Here is a 13,018-nt window from a genome sequence, read left to right on the forward strand (position 1 = left end):
GAAGACTCAGGATACCAGAGGGCATCCCTGACCAGGCTTCAGATGCCCACCTCCCCGAAGACGCAGGATGTCAGAGGGTACCCCCTGACCAGGCTTCAGATCCCCCCAAAGACACAGGACTTCAGAGGGCACCTCTAACCAGGCTTCAGATCCCCATGAAGACACAGGACATCAGAGAGCATCCCTGACCAGGCTTCAGATCCCCCTGAAGACACAGGACGTCAGAGGGTACCCCTGACCAAGCACTCCACCATGACCCTGCAGATGCTGTTAACCTTATAACCTGCCCACTTGCAGTGGTCCTGTGTTACTGATGAGGAAACTGGAGGACAGATAATGTAAACGTAGAGCAACTAAGACCTGGCTTGAGCACAGTGGTTCATCATAGGCTTTAGGAAGATGAGCTTTTTGGTGTGTGGATAGCTATTTTAATCGGTATTCTTTAAATTTTTGCCATTTGGGAAGTCCTTCAACACTTCAAATCTCTCCTGCTTAGGATCTGAATTGTCTCCAAGAAGTATTTGGAAGAGACATTGCAGCCAAGATGGTCTATTGTCTATTGTCTGTGGCTCATGAGTGGACTCTAAGGTATTGGTTGATTATGTACCTTAAGAAGTCTGACACACAATTTATTTATTTATGTGCGGTACTTTTGAAGTATCTGTTCAGTGAACCAAAGCCAGCTTTCTTAGGCAGGCACATCCTGGCTGAGTTTTGACTAAATGGTCAGATCCCATTACTTGGAAGGGTGGCTTTGTTGCCCTCGTAAGTTGCTGTTAGCAAAGTGTTCTGTTTTATGTAGATTTAATATAATAAAATTGCTGGTTTTGGATTACTTGGGGACATACACAGAGAAGAGCACCCAGAGAACATTATTTGAGACACAGGTGAAATGAACCCACCTCTCCCTTCACACTTCATATTGATAAATGTAACTAATTGCTCCTCTTCTACCTATTAGCAAATGCTGCCAATATTTAGCTTCCGTGTTTGTCATCCACCTTGTCCAGTGATGGCTTTTCTGTACTTTCTTCCTTTTTTCTTCCTTTCCTTCTTTTTCCCTATTGCTAAAATGTATCCCCAGATCTGAAATTGTTTAATCCGAAGAGTCAGCCTCATCCTCAATGTAAGTGGATTCATTATGTGAATTCCTCCTCCGTGAATTCCAGAGTGAGTCTGTGAGCCAGAAAAGAGAGGAACCAGCAAGATGGTGGTCCAGGAGGGTAGAACCTTTGCTTTGGTTTCCAAGGAGAAAGAGCAAAGAGGGGCGAGATGAAGCTACTCTCTGCTTTGTCAAACGAAGCTTCTCCCATCATTTCATATTAAATACCGATCCTAACGTTATCAGAACTCTATGAACTGCCACAGAAATGAGTTATATATGCATCTTAAGATATATAGTAGGCATTTCCACAAGAGCAAAAGCAACAGGAAGGCAGTCTGCAAACTGCCAAAAGAGAAATATAAGCACCAACCCAGCCACAGAACCTTTATCTACAATCTGCCCAGCCTGCAAGTTGTGCTGGGGCAATGGTGGCACAGAATTTTCGGGAGTAACCAACCAATGTCTGGTTTGACTTAAGGCCCACTGTACGAGATGACACCCATACCTGACACTGTTTAGGTGACCTAGAACATGACACTAGACAGCCCAGGGACCCAGGGGAAAACCAAATAATACTATTCTTAAAAACAAAAAGGAAAACACCATAGCAAAGGGAAAGAAGAGGGAGGGCAGGAGGGCAAGGGAAGGAAAGGAAATGGAGGGGAAGAAGTAGGAGTTGGGGGAGAGGAAGAAGAAGAAGCAGTCGGGGAGAAGAGAAGGAAAAAGTGGAAGAGAAAAAGGAAGCAGTATCTGGGGCAAGAGAGCGAGAAAGAAGAGGGGGATAGAATGAGGGGCCCTCATCCACCCAGCACCCGGCACAACGGTTCAGGGGTGCAGGACTTATTATTCCTACTTTATGAACTTAAGAACTGGTATGCTTTCATCTTGGGCTTACAGCCATCCTTAAAGACAAACTAGTTTCTTTCTTGTTTAAACCTGTTTCTCAAGGATTGGACTATGCCCCACCTGTAACCTTAACTACAAATGGTTCTCTAACTGTTCCAAGAATGGCAGTCATGTCTTTGTTTCAAAAAGTTGTTTATAAGCATCTTGCAACCCTTCTGATGACTATGTTGCTGTGACTACCTGTTATGACTACCTTGTTTAGCTCACCTTGCAACCATGTCTTTGTCTCAGGAGGGACTAACTTGTTATGTTTATGTTCTCCTCCTGTAACTCCATCTGCTTTGCCTGCCAGATCCCCCATTTGGAAACCTCCTACCTCTGAGCTATAAAAGCCTTATCTTCCTCATATCCAAGGCTGACCTCTCAAAGCCTACCTATGTACACAAATAAAAAAGCTTGCTTTAATTAATTTGGCCACGATGATTTGGGTCAGTGGTCTTTTCCTCTCATCCTTGGAATTAACAGAACCAGGAACCAAGACCCACTTTGCAGAGGTGCTTTAGGTAAGTTGAGATCATCTATAGAGTTTTCTGTAAGAGGAGGCCAATCTTCCCTCTTCCTGACATTGAGTGTGCTTTGACAAATTCCATTAATCCCCGAGAATTTGGAAGCTCTGTGACAAATCCCCTAGTGAAGAGGCTGAAGCCTTCTGAGGGAGCTCTAGTCTCTCCAGAGATCTAGGACTTGGAAATGGGGCTTCCTGTTCCAAATCTGTTAAGAAAAATCTTCAAGGTCAAGCCATCTAGTTTGTTCATCTTTACTAGGGAGAAGAAACGCGAAGTCGGAAAGTTTGTAATCACAGTCAGATTCTCAGCAGTCTGGGGCTTTGGATCTGAGTCACTGTTCTAATTGGATTTCTGTTGCAGAGATAAAACATTTCGGCCAAAAGCAACTTAATAGAGAAAGGGACTGATTTGGCTTACACTTTCAAGATACAGCCCATGATTCAGGGAAGTCAGGATAGGAACTCAAGCAAGGAACTGAAGCAAAAATGATGAACACTGCTTGATAGTTTGCTTGCTGGTCCATACTCAGATTTCTCGGGCAGCCCAGGACCACATGCCTAGGGAATGGTGCTGCTCACAGTGGAATGGATCATCTTATTTCAATTAACAATCAAGAACCACCTCCACACGATCTGGGTAATCCCTCAGTTGAGATTCCTCTCAGATGGTTCCAGGAGAATCAAGTTGGTAGTTCAGTCTATCTAGGCTAATCACCGACCTTGTACTTTGGGAGAGAACTTCTTACACTGTTAAACTATTTGCTGATAACCCTGTAGGTCACACAATAAGGATTGTGGGATATCAACTTCAGTGGCCAAGCAAATTCTTGAAAAAGCCTATCCATCTCAAAACTTCTCCTTTCTAACATCTGGGACCTCAAAGCTCTACATTTATCTCTCAATGTGTGTGTGTGTGTGTGTGTGTGTGTGTTTGCAGGGAGAGTAACGAAGGGAAGGAGAGGAATGATGGTGGAGGCAGGAGTGGCCATCTCTGTGTTTTCTTCTTCCCAGTAGGGTTTTCATTGAACGGAGCCATGGCTCGTTATAGGAAAGAGGTTCACAGAAAGAGAAAGGGAGAGGAAAACAAAACAAAACAACACAACAAAAACCAGGTTACCTATTGTAGTTCAAATAAAATAGTAATCTTATTTTAAATAAAGATTACTTAAAATAAAATAATTTTGACTGATACTATTGTTGTTGGTTTAAAAAAACAAACAATTTAAACAAGTTTTTAAAGTGTTATGCACATGAGTGTTTTGCAGGTGTGCTGCGTGAATGTCTGGCACCTGTGGAGGCCAAAAGAGGGCAGCTGATCCCCTGGAACTGGAGCTAGGGCGCTAGACATGGGTGCTGAGGACCAAACCATCTTCTACACTTTCCTCCAGCCCCTGTTTGCTATCAGAGGCAAGTGATTGTGAAGAGCGGGTTAGATTCACTCAAGGTGGCCTCCGTAAGAATGAGAGTGGTGACTAGTCACGGGAGGAGGAGAGCATCTAGCACCCAAAGGACATCTACTGATGGTTTATGTGTGACGTAATCTTCTAGCAATTCACCTGGATAGATACTAGTAATTCTTCCATTTCACAGGTGATGAATTACTTAAAGCAAATATGAAAGATGCATCGTTAAGATTTAGTCCCAGAGACTTTGTCTCCAAGGTCGATATTCTTCATCTATGACAGGGACACTATGGCTTTTAAAGGGTTTTGATGTTATTAGTTTAAAAATTAAGTGGTCACAGTAACACAGCTATCATTTATGACCAGTTCTTGTGTGTGCTACTTGGTCAAGAGCGACTCATTCCAATTCTCGCGACTCTTTGAAATTGTGCTTTTGATGGCACTTCACGGTGAGAAAAGTCAAGGCTGAAGAAGATTAAGCAATTTGCTGAAGGGATCATGACTATTTCTTAGGTGGCTGAGCTTTGATCACAGCCCTGGCTTTCTGAGCTCCAGTCTGTACCTCCCTCTGGGAGGTGGAACTCTGCGTAGTCCGATCCAGTTTCAGGGGCACACACTGTGTTTGAGGGGCAATGTTGAAAGGCCTTTAAGTGCTTTGTCTTACTAATCCCCACACAGTCCTGCCTGTGGAGCAGCTACTGTTCTATCTTCTGAATGAGCAAAAAAGAGACTTAGGAGGAATATCTAATGTCGGAGTTGGGTATCAAACTCAGAGCTGTTTGACTTGGAATACAGTTTGTTGACTTATTCATTTTTATTGTTGATTTTTTTCCTATTCACAATCATCTGACTGGTGTGTGTGTGTGTGTGTGTGTGTGTGTATGTGTGTGTGCACTCATGGAGGCCAGAGGAGGATGTCAAGTGGCATACATTATCACTCTTTACCCTATTCCTTGGAGACAGGGTGTCTCACTGAAGCATCAGCAATCTTGCCCCCAACACACACAACATGGCCACACCTATCTTTTTATGTGGGTGCTGGAGAATTCAAACTCCACCCTCTTTCTCAGGAACTATTCTTACTCATCGAGCCATCTCTAGCCTGTCCAACATTTACTGTCTTTTTACGCGAGGCTGGGAGCTATTATGTGACAGCCCTAGGATGGAGTAGGTTGAAGGGGAACGCCTATAAATAGGCGTATTATCATTCATGATGGTGCACACTTCTGACTCTACACATTGCCTGGGTGGCTTCATGCAGCAGCAGTATGTACATGTGGTGATTCGAATGAAATGTCCCCATAATCGTGGGATTTGAATACCTGGTCTTCGGTTGTGGGAAAATTAGGAGTTATGGCTCTGTTGGGGGGAGTCTGTCACTGGAGGGAGGGTGGGAGTTTAGAGGCACACACATTTCAGGTTGCCTCTCTTTTCTTCCTGCTGAATGTAGGAGAGGTGAGGTCTCAGCTGTTCCTGCCATCCTTCCCTGCAACGATGGACTGGTATCCTGGAACCTAAGGCCAAATAAACTCTTCCTGCTATGCGGTGCCTAGGACGGGTTACAGTGTGTTATCACAACGATAGAAGGTGACTATCCAGTGCACTGCTGTCATGTGTGACTATACATACATACTATACATTTGTATACATTGTATACATACTATACAAAACCATAATCTTGCAGAATAAAGAGTTGCTGATGTTCTATGTTCAGGTCTGTGTTACTTGGGCATTGTGTTTCAGGTCTGAATCATCTGCCTTGGGTTGTGAGTCAAGGCTGTGCTCTGTTTCTCTTTGTTGAGCTAAACTGGACTGTGATGGACATGGAACACCTTTGATTTCCAGTCTGTTCTCAGAGAGCTTCACCAACCTGTCATTGTTTAGCTTTAGAACTGAGACTTCTTCATTGATGTTTTTAACATTCCTTGTGAACATAAGACCTTACAAACCACCCTTTTCTCAGACTATGGTGTTCACTCCTTCAATGCCAGCACTCAGGAGGCAGAGATAAGTCTAGTCTACAGTGTGAGTTCTAGGATAGCTAAGGCTACACAGAGAAACCCTGTCCCTAAAAACCAAAATCAAAACCAAAACCATTCTCTGTATCTGTATATTCAGCTTAGTCATAGATACCTGATTTTGTAACCTTGGGCAAGAGGGAGATATTCCCAGCTCTCTGATGAGATCAGGGAAGCTCCACTTGTTTTTCCAGTGCTCTGTAAACCCCATGGTGAGACCTGACATGAGTTCCAACGGATCACAACTAACCTTTGATTACAAACAACACCTGTCTTTTAGTACAGATCAGCAGTAATATTAGGAAATTAGCTAGTCACGATAAATTATTGTTAGCCAGGGCTGAGCTAACAGCCCAGCTCTTATTGATTGGCCATGGGACTCTTGCCAAGTTTCAATTTCCTATCTATAAAGAGGTGAAAGTGGCATAAAATTTTATATTCCTTTTGCCAAAAAGAAAGGAAATTATTCAATATAGCTTTTGTCAAACTGAAAGTTCATGTTTCTTTCTTTTGCTTTGGTTTTGAGATGGGCCTCACTATGTACCTCAGGCTGGGCTTGAACTTGTGCCCTCCTTCTTTTGCCTCAGTTCTCCTGCTGCTGAGTCTCTATAGTGAGCCACAATGTCTGGATAAATGTGGACAAACTCTTGCTTCTAACTATTCTCGACATAGAAAGACTCTTGTGGGGTAAGTTGAAGTACAGCAGTGTAAAAAAAGTGTTCTGGCCCCATGCAGTGAATTGTAATGGTCAATAAATGAGGTCAGTTTGTTCTTTTCTCCCATGATTGTTTATTTAGCAACTATTAGGCACCATGAACTGAGATTATTAATAAAGATTGTTAATAAAAACAGACCTTATACCAATATTCATGTGGTAGAGGAAAGGGACCGTTCAGCATGTGTAATTGTACGTGAGGACCATACTTTTCCAGAGAAAGGACTTAAGTGTTTTGGCTTCTCCTGGCAAACTATGAAAAAGAGAGTGGGTGTCCTCACAAGCCCAGCCTAGACTAGGGACAAGAAGAGCTTTATGTGAGGGTGTATGTTGGCATCGGGTTAGTAACAGCAATGGACATTTCTTTTTTTAAAATTTTTTTTTTCAGATAGGGTTTCTTTGTAGTTTTGGGGCCTGTCCTGGAACTAGCTCTTGTAGACCAGGCTGGCCTCAAACTCACAAAGATCTGCCTCCCTCTGCTTCCAAGTGCTGGGATTAAAGGTGTGCGCCACCACCACCTGACTAGCAATAGACATTTCTTGAGTTGCACTGCTAGGAGATGCAGGGATCAACGGCATGCTTCTTGGGAAGGAGCTCACATGCTTCCTGAGGTTCTCTGTTCGTGCTGACCTGCATCCATTTCTGTCTTGTTTGAATCTTGACGGGAGTTTGGCTGCCTCTCTGAGTCTGGGCATCTAGCAGTTAGCAAGCCTGAATCATCACTGTAGGTGTTTCTAGATGATTTGATAGCATGCTCAGGAAACTAAACTTTCCAAATAACCTCCTATTGATACGACACAAATATCATTGAATATATGAAACAGCCAAGGTTTCTAGATCAGAAGAGAAGCAACTGTTAAAAACAGTTTAGATATCTTAAAAATACCAAGTTGACAGTGGGGGTGGAGGGATCACACTGGCAGAGTCTGGCAAGGACGACTGGAAATTTGGGAATCTCATTGAAAACACATCAATCTTATGAGTTTTACTTTTTTTTTTTTTTTTAGTACTTCCAAAATATTTTGGGCATTGCTGTTAAACCAGCTGGATGAAAACACTAACATCTAGGCAATTAGCCCCCCACCTTTACATGAGACATATGGGAATTATGAGCATATCTACAAAATACCAGATGCCAGGCAGTGTAGACGAAACATCTGGAGGGAGCCTAGCATACAGGAGATTCACTGGGAGCCTGGGAGAGCCAGCAGTTACTCAGACTTGAGATTCATCTCTCATGTGCTCTCTGGTCTGCACTGTTTCCTTGTCATGTGCAAAAGCTACCTCCTTACAACTAATCCACATTCTAGAAGTCCCATATGTATAGGATGTCACACATACATGCACACACACACACACACACACACACACACAATCAAGAAAATGCCACCTCAACCCATACAGTGGTGGATGGCAGAGGAATTAGTAATTAAAATCTCATAATCCAAAGTTGCCCCACCACTGGCCTCTCTTGACATAGTTGTGATCTATGAACAGTGACCGTAACTGAGATCTATAAAGAACATTTTGGCTGAGATGGCGATGACCTCTCATGTGTCCTCATGCAGGTGGAGTCGTCTTTTCTCTGAACTGTGCCCTCTGTTATCACCTCTTCTTTAAAAAAAAAAGCACAAAATCTACACAGCTCCCTTCTCCAAAATTATATAACAGAGTGGGAAGGCGCTTCTGAGACAGACCCAGTCTGTCACAGGCTCCTTGAAATCATAATCCAAGTATTGCATTAATTTACTATTTGACACCACTGACATCTCAGCTGGAGCACAGGAGAGTGGCCAGGGGTGGTCAGAAGTGGTGTAGAAAAGCAACCTACCCATGAGCACAAAACTGCCAAATGTCAATGTCTACACCTATGACACAGGTCAGGGGTTTATTCATAGGCTCTTTTATATGGACTAACATGTGGTAAGCATATAAAATACGGAGAGCAGGATATTTCAACTGTTGCAAAGGTGATGATGGTGAGAATGATGTATTCTTAGAGGATATGCACATATTTGATCTTGCTCAATGACCCCAGACAAGAATTCATAGATTGATCTGTATTCTTCTATTCTCTTAAAGGTATAATCATGCTTCTGAAATGAAGTAAATATGGCTTGAATTTTGACAACTCAAATTAAGGTGTTCAACTGGTCTTTTGTAGGTGTGTGTGTGTGTCTACATGCACATGCTTTAACAACTTCATCTGGCTACAATATACAACTGTAAAAAAAAAAAACCCCAAGGTGACTGTGTATTGACAAGGCCATTTGAAGATAACATACTCTGCCCAGGGGAATGAGTCTTTGGATATTGAATGGGTGCCAGGTCACACAGTCCTGCAGACAGCACCTGTGTCCATCCCTATTCACCCTAAACAGAAAGAGGATGCAAGGCTGGGATATAGGAATGGGAGGTTTCTTCATCCCCTCTGTCATTATATTTCTGTGTGTGTCTCCTCCATACAGGAGTGAGTGAAGCGATGGAACACGGTGCGTTTGAATGGTTCTAGGATAGGCATCTTTTAACTGTTTGTTCTCCGGAAATGATAGGAACTTTCTGTTTAGGCGAAGACTTATGATTACATCCCACCCTTCCTTCCCACCCGCTTTTCCTTTTCTCAAATGAGCAAGTGGCATTCACACACCGGTTCGTGAGAAGAGCTATTTTTCAAATATTCCTTATGCCTTTCTAGAATTGAAGCCCCATTATTCTGTCACATATCACCCCATCTGTCAGCCTGCAACAGATGGTTCAAACGAAGGACTTCAAAAATACCGAAGAGGAAATGATCTTGTGCTTCACCAGCCACGGCTTCAATCCCATCTAACTTTAGAGCTCTCCTTCCCTGCTCGTCATGTGAAGTGAAAAGTGGGGAAAACATCGCATGGGACTCTCGGATTAGAAGCCATTACTCAGCTGGGTGATTGCTGCTTCATAGATCTCATTACTGCGAGATGAGAGACAGGGGCTAGGCTTAGGCTGGAGTCATGGTCCCACCATTTTTCAGACACACTGGCCTTGGGTAATTCATCCGGTCTTATAGGCACTTATTCCCTCAGTGGAACAATAGAGAATTAATAACTTGTCTTAGAAGGTTGGAAAGGAACGGATCACCTTGTAAAAATCGTGTGATGTGGCTTCTGAAAAATAATAGAGGTCTTATTTTCACTATCAACTCTCCCTTCTGTTCTAGTTTCCTGTTCCCTGCAAGACCATTATCAAAGATTCTATGTGTCTGGAAGACAAATTTTGAGCAGGTGCCTAAAGCCGAAAGACATACAAACAAGAAAGAACAGGCAGATGTGGATGAAGCGCCTGCTCTCCGCATCTTTATCTCTGTTCATCTCTGTCTCTTTGTCTCAGTTGTCTGTCTCTCTCTGTCTCTCTCTGTCTCTCTCTGTCTCTCTCTGTCTCTCTCTCTCTCTCTCTCTCTCACACACACACACACAGAGAGAGAGAGAGAGAGAGAGAATAAATATGGAAGCTGCATTGGTTTTATTTCTTGATATGTGATAAAAAACACCCCGACAAAAGCAAATTGGGAGTGTGTGTGTGTGTGTGTGTGTGTGTGTGTGTGTGTGAAGGTTTTCTTTTAGTTAACAATTCTAGGTTACAGACAGTCATTGTGGGAGAATCAAGACAGCAGGGACTTGAAGCAGCAGGGATATCCGTGGTCGGACGAGAGCAGATATGAATACTTACATGCTTTTACCCTGCTTACTCTTTCCTTTCCACTGAGGCTGGAGTCCAGCCTACAAAATGGTGCCACCCATACTCAGGGTATATGTCCCCATATCAACTAATGAAACTGAGATCATTTCCCACAGACATGCCCAAAGGCCAGCCTGATCCACACAAGCATTGATTCAGACTTTCTTCCCTGATAGTTTTAGATTGTGTCAAGTAGACAATAAAAATTAAGCCCCACAGCCTCAAGCTAACTCAGGGGCAGATTGCCTAGGCTGGCCTTGAACTTACTATGTATTAGAGGATCATATTGAACTTCTGATCCTCCTTCCTCCACCTCCTGAGTGTAGCAGGCTTTCTTTCAGGCCGGCAACCAACCCTCAAATCATGACACAGAGACTTATTATTAGTTATGAATGCCCGGCCTTAGCTTATGCTTGTCCTACAAGGTCTTATAACCTAATTTAATCTATTTCTCTTCATCTATGTTTTGCCTTAAGATATTTTACCTTTCATTCTGGATGTCCTACTTTTCCTGCTTCTTCAGTATCTGTCTGGTCTGGGTATCTCTAGCTGTTTTCCCCACGTTCTCTCTTCTCTTTTCTCTAGAGCCTAGATTTCCCCTCCTGCTTATTCCCTCTATCTACCAGGCCCACATATCCCTCCTCTACCTAGCTATTGGCCCTTCATCTTTTTATTGGACTAATCAGGTGCTTCAGACAGGCAAAGCAACCCAGCTTTGCATCGTTAAACAAATGCAGCATAAACAAATGTTACACACGTTTACATAGTTAATGTAATATTCTACAACCTCCAAGGATTGGGATTATGAGCTTGTGCCACCAAACTAGGCTTCATGCTGTTCCAGCAAGTCAATGAGGGCTTCATGCATGTTAGCCAAGCACTCTCCCCAGGGAGTTACATCCCCAGTCATGATCCTGACGCTCTCTGTAAACTTGAACCAGCGATGTCAGCTCCAAATTTTCCAACGAAAGTGATCATATGCCTCTTGGTTTTTTATTTCAATCTTGTGAAATAAATATTTGGGAATTTTCCCTGTCTAGACATAAATATTAATTGAATCATAGCTTATGTCTCATGCTTTATTTAGCTGTTTCTGCGTGTTTAGTCAGTTTGATCGTACTTTCGGTTCACATTCCAGTTTCACATTTGTAGGCTTTGGGTTTTCTTTTTTCTCTTGCAGTGGAATATTTGAAGACTATAGACTTCCCTAGTCCCAGTGTGATTTTTTTTTTTGTATGTGTGCCAGGAGGTCAGGGTGGACCTGAATATTTTCAGAAGCCAAATGTGTCCTAGTAGGTCTGTAAAAATGGATCAGCCAGAAAAGGGCTTGCTGCTCAGGCATTAGGACCTGAGCTCGGAGCTCCAACCCCCATGGGAAACACCTGGGAGTGGTGGCATGCAGTTGTCACCTCAGCCCTGAGGAAGCAGAGATGCCCGGTCTCTGCTGCTCATGGGTTGCTGATCTCATGCTAAGATGGAGTGCGGGATGGACACCCCACATTAACCTTCAGCCTTAATGCTTATATGTGCGGATGCACATGTGTACAAGTGTGCGCGTGCTTCCCAGTGAAAGACTTCTGAGCTTCACGTGTCATAAAATTGACAAGCAGCTCACTGCAAAACAGATTCTGATTCAGGGGGTCCAGAACAGAGTCTGGGAGAAAATATGTCTAACATGCTTCCAAATTCCGTGCGTGCTGCTGTGCACAAGTGTGCTCTGAGAAGCAAGTTCAGCCTATGAAGAGTCTTCCTTCATGCCATCTTCTCAGGCTGCACTATGGCCAGGATGGCCACTACATTTCCGACACTATTTTTATACTTTGCCATTCTGCCTCCCTCTCAGATAGGTTTATTCATTTTGCTATTTGGGTTTGAAGATCGCTGCCTACCATCTGACATACATCGGGTACTCTCTATACACCAGGCACCATGGTAAGTACTTGCCTGAGATGATCTCACCCACTTTCCAGGAGAAGGTAACAGGACTATTGTCAATGAGCAGGTGAAGATACAAAAGAACAAAGATACCACTCAAGCTAGCGAGAAGAAAAAAAAAACCAAGACACGAGTAGTCTGCTCCAGAACCTAGGTCCCCACTGTCAAAGGTTTGTTAGGATTATGCCTTGCTGGGATCATGTCAAATGTATTACATACTCACCTTAGCCCCTTTTCAAGATATATGAACAGAAAGAAATCTTCTATGAAAACAAAGACTGCATACATATGTGCTCTCTTTTCTTTTTTTCCTCCCTAATTTGCTACTTAATGAAACCCATGCAGGCAAATATTAGGTTATTAGAACCTGATATGATCAGACAAAAGTCTAAAAATGTGTACTTAGCCACACTGAGCATTATTTGAGTCCACAGGAGTAGTGATGCTCGGGAGCATCATCCGACCTATGCCATATTAAAATCTGTGATAATGAGGCCTCCTATGCCATATTGTGTTCTGTTGGTGAGAGGAAAAAATTGGCTGCTGAAAATTGTGAAGATTCTATGAAATATATTCTCAGTCACAGAGATGACCCTGTTCCCACACGAATCTACGGAAGTCAGCTAAAGAGGGGTAACCCTGCAGTCTGTGGAATGACTCTTTAGCCTGTGCTTATAAGATCATTCCGTTTAAAGGTCTTTTTCACTACACCCCAAA

The 13,018-nt window shown here is 43.1% G+C and overlaps 1 protein-coding gene and 1 long non-coding RNA gene across 3 annotated transcripts in view; one reads left to right on the forward strand and one right to left on the reverse strand.

Annotated features, from left to right (window-relative positions):
- The window catches only part of Synpr (synaptoporin), a 319,444-nt gene that overhangs the window by 15,106 nt on the left and 291,320 nt on the right, over positions 1-13,018 (reverse strand). The gene's annotated exons all lie outside the window — the stretch shown is intronic.
- The window catches only part of LOC119827934, a 30,343-nt gene that overhangs the window by 9,043 nt on the left and 8,282 nt on the right, over positions 1-13,018 (forward strand). Inside the window, exons 4-5 of one of the 2 annotated variants that reach the window (XR_005287730.1) lie at positions 497-588; positions 5,370-5,506. This is a non-coding gene — a long non-coding RNA (uncharacterized LOC119827934). Of the gene's footprint in view, positions 1-496; positions 589-5,369; positions 5,625-13,018 lie in introns of those variants that run through there. The other variant, XR_005287731.1, reaches the window with a different exon arrangement.

The sequence above is a fragment of the Arvicola amphibius genome, chromosome 12 (genome assembly GCF_903992535.2).
Source record: "Arvicola amphibius chromosome 12, mArvAmp1.2, whole genome shotgun sequence".
Lineage (NCBI taxonomy): Eukaryota > Metazoa > Chordata > Mammalia > Rodentia > Cricetidae > Arvicola > Arvicola amphibius.